Source organism: Lissotriton vulgaris, chromosome 3_1 (assembly GCF_964263255.1).
Source record: "Lissotriton vulgaris chromosome 3_1, aLisVul1.2, whole genome shotgun sequence".
Classification (NCBI taxonomy): domain Eukaryota; kingdom Metazoa; phylum Chordata; class Amphibia; order Caudata; family Salamandridae; genus Lissotriton; species Lissotriton vulgaris.
The window spans coordinates 1,525,790,562-1,525,802,855 of record NC_141689.1 but is presented as its reverse complement, the minus strand read 5'-3'; positions in this window follow the sequence as shown (position 1 = coordinate 1,525,802,855).

The window sequence follows — 12,294 nt, the reverse complement described above, 5'->3', positions numbered from 1 at the left end:
GGGGTCTATTGGTTTTCAGCCAGTGGATGACCTTATTCTTTAGCGCCTGGTGAGTTTCCTGCTGTGTATCTTTTAGGGGGGGAACTTTGGTGAGAACAACAACATACGGGTGGCATTCGGGGGGGAGATTAACCGGGGGGCACTTAAGTGTCGGATTCTGCGGGATGGCCACTGGGGAGGGATTTTTAGGCGAAGAGGTGGTAGGTTTAGCCTTAGAAGTTATCGCTACTCCGCTGGTTTTTGCCAGCGCAGCAGCCGCGGGTTGCAAGTTTGGACCAGCCCCTCCCTTCTGTTGTTTCTTGTGGGCAGGATTAGGCGCAGGTATTATCGCTGCTGGGGGGGGAGTACCGTGCACTTGAGCTGCATGAATAAAAACACTCGGCCTTGCCTGCTTCGCACTGGCCTGGGAAGCTAAAGTTGGTGCTTTCCCGGTGGCTAGTGTCTTGGCTGGCAGTGCCGACTGGTCTCCATCTGGTTGGCTCACTGGAACCCCTTTACCAGCATTCCTGTCTGTATTGACCTCACTAGGCTTTGGCTGTAGTTTCAACAAGGTTTTCAGGGAGACAAAAATTGTCCCTGGTGACCTGTTCAAACTTGTCAAGCCTATCCCCTAGGCTCTTAACTTGGTCAAAGAGTGGAATCAGCAGGGACTTTACCAGTTTCTCGAGGGGCTCTAGTGAGGGTCCCTCGTTTGGTGGAAAAAGTATTGCCGGGACCAAGGGGGGAGGTGGCGGGGAATCGGCTGCAAGCTGGGGGGGGCTGGGATTCCCGAGAGATTCAGGCCCTCCGGAGTCTGAGTGTGAAGAACCCCTTTGAAGCTGTGTCCTAGGGCGCTTGTAGAGCGTGGAGTAGCTTCCCTTCCGAATATTGGTCCCCCTTTTCCTTTTCCTGTGCACCCGGGTAGGTCTAATCTGGGGCAATGGTTTTGGATCGGGTGAGGGAACAATAGAACCAGATTGAGACCTACTACCAGGAGAGCTAGCTATAGGATGAGCGGGGCCCTAATCTACAACCGCAGTGCAAGGACTGCTGGGGGGGGGAGAAACTGATATCAGGCTTTCTATCCTGTCTATTCCTGCCTCTAACGCTACAATATGTTGCTCCCCAGATAGGGACCCAGGTGGAGGTGCAGTGGGGATAGAGGAAGTTGGAGACAATACATGTGCCGCAGCTCCCAGGGAAGAGCGTTTGGATGGAAGAAGGTCAAGTGAGAGGTGGCATTCGGTCATTGCAATCTCCTTTTCAATGACGGCGGCCACCCTGGTGATGGATTTGTCCATAGTGCCAATCATCGTGGAGCCCCCTGAAGCACTTTCTCCACCGCCCCTCAAAGCTTTGCCGGTGCGAGTTGACATGATGGCTACGGGTCCCACAGGTGACCTCCGGGGTCTTGGACCCGAGGCAATAGATGTAAGGGGGGTGGCCCAGCCCAGCCTCTGTCAGCCCCTGACTGCCACAGACTGCCCGCCCTTTGCTCGGGCTTCGCTCGGCGTCCCGCTCGCGTCCCGCTGAGCGGTTACCAGTTGATTTTGTGCCGAGCGTTGCGGCCGGGGGGCGTGTCTTGCTGGGGGCGCGGCGTGCACACCTGTGCAGCGCAGGGACTCCTGGTCTTGGTAGTCCCTGCAGCTTGCGCCTTCAGTTAACTCAGATGTTCCCTCCTCCTCCTTTCTCCAACCGCAGCTGATCGCACTCCAGTGGCCTCGACCCCACGCCTCACGCCGCGCAGCGGCACCCGCGAAGCGGGTGCTGCAAGCTGTTACCACACGGCGGGGCGGTCAATCCCTCCAGGGATACGGGGAGTCCAACTGGGAAGCGGAAGCAGAGTGGCGTTCCGGGCGGCAGCAACCAGTGAGTTCCTCAGCACGAGGGGTCCCCTCTATTTACTACTCACTCTCTAGTACTCTCTACTACTCTCTACTCACTCTCTACTACCCACTCTCTACTACTCATTCTCTACTGCTCTCTACTCACTCTCTACTCACTCGCTATTACTCAATCTCTACTACCCACTCTCTCTACCTCTCTCTCTACTACTCTTTACCTCTCTACCTCTACCTCTCTACTCTTACACATATGCACATACATATGTATATATATATATATATATATATATATATATATATATATATATATATATATATATATATATATATACATATATATATATATGCATATATATATGCATATGCATTTATATATATGTATGTGTGTGTATATATATTTAAATACATACTGTAGGAACTGGGGTCACCAATTCCACTGTGGTAGCTTGGCGCGAGCGGGAAGGCACCCGAAATCTAGGTGTGAAGTAGAAGTGCAGCACACACTCATACTGAGACAGGGAAGCACTTGCAATAAAATTACACCACACCAGCTAGTCGTTTAAAACAATATTCTTTTATCTAGCTTTGTCATTGCAGGTAAGTAATTCATTGTCATAAACTAAGCATCAATTCATTAGGCAACCTTTCATTAAATAGGCATAGTCAAAAACATTTGTCCAAAGCAGATTCACTATGGCCACATTTAATAGGGTCAGCTGCAATGTACCACATTCCTACACCACATGGCTCATTAAAACATATAAACCTCTACTTAAAGGGTGCAACAGAGCAGGAATACAGTTCCACACAACCAGGGGTTAACGTTAGGCACAACAACAGGTACACAGTTCGGGCTATCGCCCAGTTCAGGGGGGCCCTTAGTCACCTTTAGCCTTATCCCAGGCTTTGGGGCCCGACTAGGCCCTTGCTGCATTACCCAGGGCCACCACAGGGTTAATCAGGGCCAACAGAGCCCAACTACAGTCTCCTAAGGGGAGGTTACTTCTTTCTTCAGCCTCCGCGGAGGCTCCTGCGGCGTGCTGCAGCATTGGCGAAGGGGGGGGCTCTCGCTGACTGAGGAGCCCCCTCGCCGGTACTCTGGGCCTCCGTGCGGTGTCGCGGCCGCCCGGGGCTTGTACTTGCTGGAGGGGAGGGCTCTTACCCGCCGGTGGGCCCCGCGCTGTCGTTGGACCAGTCCCAGGCCTCGGTAGCTCCTTCCCGGGCCCGGGAACCAATCAGGGTGCTCGCTGCTGCTGAGTGCGCCGACAGCCGCCAATGGCAGCGTGGCAGCAGGGCCCAATGCCTGCGCGGCGTTGGCGTGGCCTGTGACATGGCCGACGCCCCGTCACGTGATAGTGGCTTTTGGCTTCTCTAGGCTCAGCGCGGCCCACCTTGGCACTGCGGCGGCCCTCTCCTGGCTCCGGGGGGCGCCGCGAGAGTGAAGGCAGAAGTGGGGTTAACGCAAGTGGGGCGCAGCGGCAGTGATGAGAGGCCCCCAGGCGCCTCCGGGTGGCGCGGACAGCTCCAGGTGGCGTGGTGAGTTCAGCCCCGAAATAGCGCTTTGCAGACACAGCGCTTTGAGGGGCAGCAGCGCGTTCTCGGGCACAGCGCTCTGGGGCCACGAGGCAGTCCAGGGCTTCCCAGTACTCAGCACTACGGAGCAGGTGCCAGGCAGCGGCGGTGAAGGGCAACAGCGCTTAGACAGCACAGCGCTTGAAACAGTGCAGCGCTTCACAGGGCAACAGCGTCTTCACGGCACACCAATGGGACCAAGGCTACGGAGGTAATTCAGGTGTGCAGCGCTTCAATGGGCACATCGCTTTCAGTGGCAGGATGGCGCTTGGCAATTATAGCGCTCAGGTGTTCACAGCGCTTTGGGCACAAGGGCAGTCTTTTGCAGTTCTGGGCAGAACAAGGGGCAAGACAGCTGCGGCAGGACAGCCCAGGGGGCACAGGTCTGGCAGGGAAGCGCTTGGATGGTGCAGAGCTATTACCTGGTTGATCCCCCAGCAGTCCTCACTGTAGGTAGGTGTTTCCTTGCAGCGCTTGATGGTTTCTGCGCCCTTCTTATGTAGTTTCTTGGGGGGAAGAAGAAGGGGGGGTTGAGTTGATGGCTCAGAGGCAGGATGGTTCCCTTGGCTCACTGGAGATGGTTTCCCTGGGTTCCCCAATGTTGGGCCAGATCAGTGGGTTGGCAGAGTCCCTCACCTAACTTAGAAAGCAGTGCCTAAGCCCAGTCAATTCCAGTGGTGTAGGTTCCTCCCCTAGGCCCTACCGCCTAAACTCCCGCAGAGGTTCTGAGGTTCTGTGACAATTGTAAGTGGTGTTTTCGACTCGCACGAATATGGTCGAGTCTGGTATCTATGAACCGCAAATGACGAGTTTAGTGGATGTATGCAGTTTCGCTGTGCTAACCTAAACCGTTCGTCTGTTATGTGGGTTATTTTATCTGTACCCACGGGTTCCATCTTAGATATGGCATCCATTTTGTCTATTGCCCTCAAGTAGCCAGCGAACGGACGTTGTCCGCTTCGCGACCCTGGGATTCCCAAGATATCTACGGAAGACACATGACCTTTGAAAATGTCGTTATGACGAGGCGGATGATTCTGTAAGGCAAATGGCCCCGCTCGAGGCTCATCTTGCCGTGCCGGTTTATTGTCTTAGCCGTGCATCTCATTAGGCACGTCCCTTTGATGCCTGTAGCTCGTGTTTCCCCGACACCTCCTCTTTTACACCCGTTTCCAATTCCCCACTGTCTCCATCTTCCTCCGCACCTGTCCTTGTTCCTTCTTCGATCTGTTTTATTGCTGATTGGAATGTACTAATGGTGGGAAGATGGGTTTTTGCAGTTGGGAACCACCAAATGTTTCCGCACTTATGTTCCGGACCTTGAATGTATCGAAGTGACCAAAGCGACCCCTCTCGGGGATAACTATGGGAACCAAGCCATAAACCTTTGTATGCCATGTAACCCTATGGAAGAAACTTGTATAAAAGGAGTGACCCACTTGTAGCAATTTGAAGCAGTCTCCACAAGTAGCACGCGCTGTACTTGCCGCGACTTCTGTGTTCCCTGCAGTAAATAAAGCTCGAATCTTTGACGCCGAAGGAAGTGTCCCGTGTCTCTGTCACTTGTACGCCGGAGCAGGTTACCCACGAAGGTTTCAGGTGTTGTCCCCTGGCACCGCTGGGTCTTAAATAACCCAGTCCTTCAGTTGGCGCCCAACGTGGGGCTGCATCAGTGGTACCGGTCCAAGCCCGACGATCGTGAGGAACTTCGTGTGAAATCTCCGAGGGAAGGTGCACTCCGCTTCATCGATCCTGTTGTCGAAATAAGTGGCCCGAAGACTTTTCCCGCGAAGATTCCCGCCTCCTGACGGCTGCGACGGACTGCTGCCCTGACTGTAGACCTGTTTTGGCGCCTGGCGTAGACCTTGGTATAGCGAGACGATTGACGGGCCTTCCTGGTGACGCCATCGATCTTTGAGTTAAGTATTTGTGGGTCGCTCCCAGAGTTCTTGGTTGTGGTTGCTTAGTTGTTGCATGGTTCCATTGCATTTGTGGTTCTTTGTCCTTTGTTGTGATATTTGACGACTGCAGACGCCAAAAACCGAGGGTTTTTGCTCTTTGCTGGGACTTGGTAAATCCCGTAACCCTTGAAGTTTGTGAAACACGGCTAGTGTGCAAGATGCCTGGTCGCTGTACTTTGTTTAGTTGTTTCAGACGTTGTGGTACGGATTCCCGACTGGAGGACTCGTGTCCGATACCTCCGGTTGGAACTCCCACTTATGAGCTCTACAGTAAACACGGGCTAGGCCCGATTACTTTTAATGATTATTGGATTCGGTATACTAAGAAGGATGGTGTCCTTAGTTGGCCACCTCATGGTAGCTTTGAGACTCCAATCTTAGATAATCTAGAGGCTAAATTATTTGCGAAAAAGTCAAGGCCGGCCATGTTTGATGCCTTTCGGTTGTGGCGTAAAGAAGCCCAACAGAAAGAGATCAGACAGACTAAACGTAATCAGAGAGATGGTGTTGCTACCATTGTAAAGAAAGCAGAGCAGTTTCAGCGTGATAAGGAGGATAAGGAAAAGGAAGTGTTTGATAGGCTACAGCGTATGTCCATAGATAAATGCTATCCTGCTTTGCCTACGGAGTCGGATAAGAAGGAAGAACCAGTTGAGGATCCTCTAATGTCTTATCTTCTGAAATCGCCACCTCCGTATGTACAGGGTACCGCCGCTCCAGTGGTTCCCCCTGTACCTGTTCCTCCACCTGTTCTTCAGCCTGTTCCTCAACCTGCGCCCGTTCTTCTGACTGTTCCTGCTCCTTTGCCTACTGCTATTCCTACTGCTCCTCCACTTCCACATACTCCTACACCCGCTACTGTTCCTGCTCTACTAACTCCTGTTGTTGCTTCTGTTTCTACTCCTTCTCTTGTTAGTCCCTTGTGCTATACTTCTTCAGCTACTCGTAGTCGTACTTCTCCTGTTGCGGCTAACTTCTTTCATTCTCTTGGACCTGTTCTTGGGTCCGCCGGTTCAGATGGTCCTCAGAGACGTAGTCAGCTTCCCGGTAAAAGGGAACGCGCTTCGCTATATAACATGGCGATGGGTTGGATGACGCATCCTCATAGAAATCCTCCACGTGTTGTACTTGATACGTTCTGTCAATTCAATGTACCGACACAAAGATTTGTTTTCGAAGAAATGTGCAAAGTTTTGCGCGGTCAGATATCGGCTGATGCACCTGACGAGGTGTTGACCGCTTTGTCTGATCTACAACTTCAGTTCTCGAACGGACTGATAGTGGATACCAACGTTCGACGTGCTGTTGAGCGGTTGTTATCTTTCCGTCCCACTCCTATACCTCAAGCCCTGTTTGTTGAGGACGTTGAGAGGCAGTTCGATGCCTCTGGTCAGTTTCCCATGCGGGAAGTTCCACCAGTGTGGATGCCAGGCGATCCTAATGCTAACCCCATTGTTCCACCCTATTTCCAAAGAGTATGGATACATCTCCCATGGAAACGGTCGGAAGTGTTACAGGTGAAGCAATCTTTGCCTGACCCTCGCAAAAATCCTGCAGGGTACTATAAGGAATTGTCGCAGCTTGTAGATGCTACGATAATGAATCTTGCCGATATCGATATGCTGTTTGGCAATGTTGTACCGCAACCGGTATGGGCTAAGATTCGTCAGGAAAATCACGCAAACGAACTAGGTGGTGATTGGGCGGCCATTATAGCGGCGGATGGGTTTCAAACTGGTGGTGCTAAACCCGAACAGTTGATTACTGCTCTCCCTCAGAGAATAATTACACTAATGAAAACTCTTATGCCAGCTATGAGGGTGAATTGGGACAAATTGTCAGCTTGTAAGCAGAAAAAGGATGAGAGTGTCTCCGACTTCTTTACGAGATTTGAATAGTCATTCATTGATCATAGTGGGCAGGATATGGGCACTGAGGGTGGTCAACGGTTGTTCGTGGACAAATTTGTCTCTAACTTATTGCCTGATTTGGGCAGTAAGTTGAAAAACTCTGAAAGTGCGTGGGCCGTTTCTACCTCGGCTCAAATATTGGCTACAGCACAGTATTATGAGAATAGAGAGAAAGAGGAGAACGACCGCGCTGATAAAAAGACGAAAGAACTTAAAACTAAAGTGTTGTTACAGCAAGCGTATCCTCCGCGTTTGAATCAGAATGCTTCACAGCAGAATAGATCACAGTCGCAGTCTAATTGATCACAATCTCAAAATGACTCCTCTTCTCAAAGATCTTCGTTAGGGTACAATCAGTGTGCCTATTGTAGACAGGAGGGTCATTTAAAATTCAATTGTCCTGTTTTGAACGATCGTAATAGTGGTAACACATCTAGAGGAGGTCGTGGTGGCTCTCAGCAGACATCACGTGGTAGAGGTCGTGGTGCTCAAAATGACCGTTCGGATAACCAATCAAATTCTAATAACTGTTTCGATCAACGTGGATCATCGCAAGGACGATCTGCGCAGTACAATGTAGATGATTATTACGTCGATCAGGGAACTGACAACAGTAATTACTAGGACAGCCATAGACAAGGAGAGGGAGTGGTATCAGTTCCGGTTGATCAGAGAGGGCCTTACGTCGCAGTTGCTACATCGGGCGTCGTTGAGCCTTTTCTGTTGGACACTGGTGCAGCGAAAAGTTCCATTATGCATTCGAAACTCCCTGGCGCACCTTTGTCTGGCTTAACAAATGTTTCCGTTGGATTCTCTGGCGCCCCCGTTAGCAATCCAGTTTCACGCCCTTTGCCTCTTACAATTGGGCCACGTGAGCTTGAAGCTCCGTTGATTTTGACTACTGGTTGTGGTGAAAATCTCTTGGGTCTGGATTTGCTAAAACGTTTGTACGCAACTCTGTATTGTTCTCCTGCGGGTGTAAAGCTTACATTAGGAGAGAGGGTTGTCTCTCCTATGTACTTGTCTCTCGACAAGCTTCCACCGGAATTGAGTTCTCTTCCTGCATCTCTATGGGCAACAGGTCCCAATGATGTGGGCCTGCTTGATATCTCCCCTTATGTTGTTCAGTTGAAATCTAATGTGCGATTGCCACGTATTCCCCAGTATCGTATCTCTCTTGATGGTGAACGAGCACTGTTAGCGATCATCTATGATTTGATCGACAAAGACGTTATTGAAGAGACTCGGGGAAACGTGTGCAACAGCCCTGTACTACCTATTTTAAAACGTACTGATCCTTCGAAACCACCTGTTTATCGTTTTGTTATCGATTTACGGGAGGTAAATAAAATTGTGATTCCTCAGTTTCCTGTTGTGCCTGACATCACGGCGCTACTGACTTTGATTCCAGCTTCTGCGTCTTGGTTTTCGGTGATCGATCTGAAGAATGCGTTCTTCAGTATCCCGATTGCTGAAGAGAGCAGAGACCTTTTCGGTTTCTCTCTTGGTGGACGCAGCTTCCGGTTTAAACGTGCTCCTCAAGGCTACTGTGAGAGTCCATCGATTTACAGTCAAGCCTTGAAGGGTCAACTGGATGCGTTTACGTTGCCGGCTGGTGCGGCCTTAATCCAATATGTTGATGACTTATTGGTAGCTGCGGATACTCAGGGCATTTGCAAAATTGCTACGGTGTCGTTGCTGCAACATCTCTGTGACTTACATCACAAGGTGTCACCTTCTAAACTCCAATATTGTTGTCAAGAAGTAACCTATTTAGGTCACTTATTGTCAAAGGAGGGAAGGCGGTTGACCCCAGAGAGAATTGCAGCAATTGCGCGAATGACTGTGCCAACAACACAAAGAGATGTGCGTGCCTTTCTAGGTATCACGTCGTATTGCAGACAGTGGATCCCGAATTTTTCATTACTAGCGAAACCATTGGTGGCTCTTACGCGCAAGGATGTTTCAACTCCTTTACCATGGACGGAGGAATGTCAGAAGAGTTTTTCTGAATTACGTGATTCATTGTGTTCGGCTCCTGTGTTAGGTACTCCTGACTATAGTAAGCCGTTCACATTATATGTTCACGAGAGGGAAGGTTGTGCTTTGAGTGTCTTAACGCAACCTTTTGGTGGTAAGCAACGTCCATGTGCATATTTTTCCTCGACCTTGGACCCGGTAGCTAGAGCATTGCCGAGTTGCCTGAGAGCAACGGCGGCAGCTGCGGTGTCCATGCGACAATCAGCAGGTTTGGTCATGGATAATATGCTTACGGTGATGGTTCCGCATGCAGTCGATACTCTTTTGAATCGTACGAGAACTCAGCACTTGACGAGTGCGAGGTTGTCGGGGTACGAGTTGACGCTGCTGGCAAGTCATATTCAGATAAAACGTTGCAATGTTCTGAACCCGGCAACCTTGTTACCAATTAGCACAGAGTCAGATGAAATAACAGAACATGACTGTTATTTGAGGACCGAAGAGGAAACAAAAGGTCGAGTGGACCTTAAAAACACCCCTTTAGAAGATCCAGATGGAACGTTGTATGTGGATGGCTCGTGTTTTAAATTGCCGAATGGCGATGTCACCACTGCGTATGCTGTTGTGACGTTGAATACTGTTGTTGAAGCTGCAAGATTGAATCAGAATTCTGCCCAGGCTGCGGAACTGGTTGCTCTTACTAGAGCGTGTGTGTTAGCAAAAGGGAAACGTGTGAATGTGTTTACCGACAGCCAATATGCGTTTGGCGTCGCCCACAGTTTTGGACGATTGTGGAGAGAGAGAGGTTTTATGACGTCGCATGGTACGAAGATTCAGCATGGCCAGCTTGTGAATGATCTTTTGGATGCACTCACGTTGCCTAAGCAGGTAGCGATTGTTAAATGTAGTGCGCATCGTAAGGTGACGGATGATGTTGGACGCGGTAATGCGTTTGCAGACGAGACTGCTAAGGAGACTGCCCGGAACCTTAGCACTCGAATGTATGTGGCAAGTTCGGTTAGGTGGCCTGCGGAGACTAGTATGTGTGAGGACACTATCGAAAGTGTGAAGGCGATACAAAATGAGGCCACTGAGACTGAAAAGACGAAGTGGAAAGAAAGTGCGGGAAAGTTGGATGCGAATGGTTGTTGGGTAGACTTGTCGGAACATAAGAGATGGATGTTGCCAGATGCGTATGTGCTGGCTGTTGTGACAATGGCACATGGGTTAGCACATATTAGCGTGAAAGGTATTTGTAAGTTGCTGTCCCCTGTGTGGAAGAATGATGGTATCACGAAATGTGCTGAACGGTTGGTTAAGAATTGTATGGTATGTATGTTGTACAATCCTGGTAAGGGAACCCCAACTCCTCCTGGTAGTTTTGCTCCCCCTTCGTGTCCCTTTGAGGTGATTCAATTAGACTTTATCCATATGGAGCGATGCAATAACCTGAAATACGTTTTAGTTGTGGTTTGCGCGTTCTCCCGATGGATTGAAGCCTATCCTCTCAAGGACAACACTGCTTTGTCAACGGCAAAAATCCTACTGAAGGAATACTTTCCTCGGTACGGAATGCCTCGGGTTGTATGGTCTGATAACGGAAGTGAGTTTGTGGGGAGTGTGATGAAGAGTGTGTGCAAAGGCCTTGGAATTAATCAAAAATTCCACAGCGCCAATCATCCCCAGTCAGCTGGTTTGGTTGAAGGGTATAACGGCACCCTTAAACTAAAACTAGCGAAGATTCAGGCTACGACTGGTCTTTCGTGGCCTGACGCTTTACCCTTAGCTTTACTGTCAACAAGGACAACCGTACACTCCCGAGTAGGGCTTAGTCCCTATGAAATAGTGTTCGGTCACCCTGCGAATATGTGGGGGGTCCCTAGACCGGGTGTGTTTCGCGATCTTGAGTACCCAATGTTGATTAACTATCTTCATGATCTGACTGCTAAACTGAGGTTAATTCATCAACAGGTTTACGAAGCATTGCCGACGCAGACGGAGGGTCCAGGCCACCAGCTCCAGCCCAGAGACTGGGTGGTCACCAGAAATTTTGCTCGTAAGAAGAACTTGGAGCCCAGGTTCACCGGACCCTACCAGGTCCTCCTTGCCACGAGAACTGCCGTTCGTTTAGAGGGCCGGAAAAATTGGGTGCATGCCACCCATACGAAGAAAGTTCCTATTCCGTTACCGGCAGACTCGTGGGTGAGGAGGGGCATTGCTTCAGCTGAATCCGAAGGATTGCCGGCGTTTGTACCTTTCAGCGGCGCACAACCTGTCGGAGAATCCCCAGTGCAGCAGAAAGATACTGTTGAACATTTGTCATCAAAAGACTCGAGACCAGAACATTCGACTGATCAACAGAACTCTGTTTCTTCAACGGAACCTTTGTTTGACGAACAGACACGTCCTGGGAAAACTCGATACTTTTTGCGATCTAGCACTAAGGACAAATAAAGTTTTGTTTTGCCCCTTGGCAATTGCATTATCCCGTTTTCCACGATCAGTCTGAACACCTGTATCATTGCAATTATTCTTGTATATATTGAAGGTTCTTTTCCTATGTATTTTTGCTTCCACAGCTGAGAGACATTTGCATATATATTGTAAATAAAGGCAGTAGGGCCGCGCGCGTACTTCCTTCTGGTTAGTAGGTCTTGACGCTAGGTTAAAGACCGTCGGTTCCTGGGAACTCCTAGGGATTGACTATTGCTACACAGAACGAAGTGCGTCAAGAAACGTTGCGGACGGTCATAGGGGATGGCGTTTTCAAAGCTGATGGACGTGGAAAAAGCACAGGCACAAAGATTTGAGCTACAACAACTTAGCCGTACGAAATGTTTTATGTTTCAGATATCTATATTGCTTTTGACTGTTTCTGCATTATTGGCGGGTGGGGTGTACTATATGATGTTGTACTTCTTACCTTCTGCCATACCTACTCCTACTTCTGACCCTAAACCACCCTCCACTGCATCCCCTCATTCTTTTTATATCTTACCCGAACACGAGCAGGCTAGACGTGTAGAATTCCGTAATAATTCCTTTATC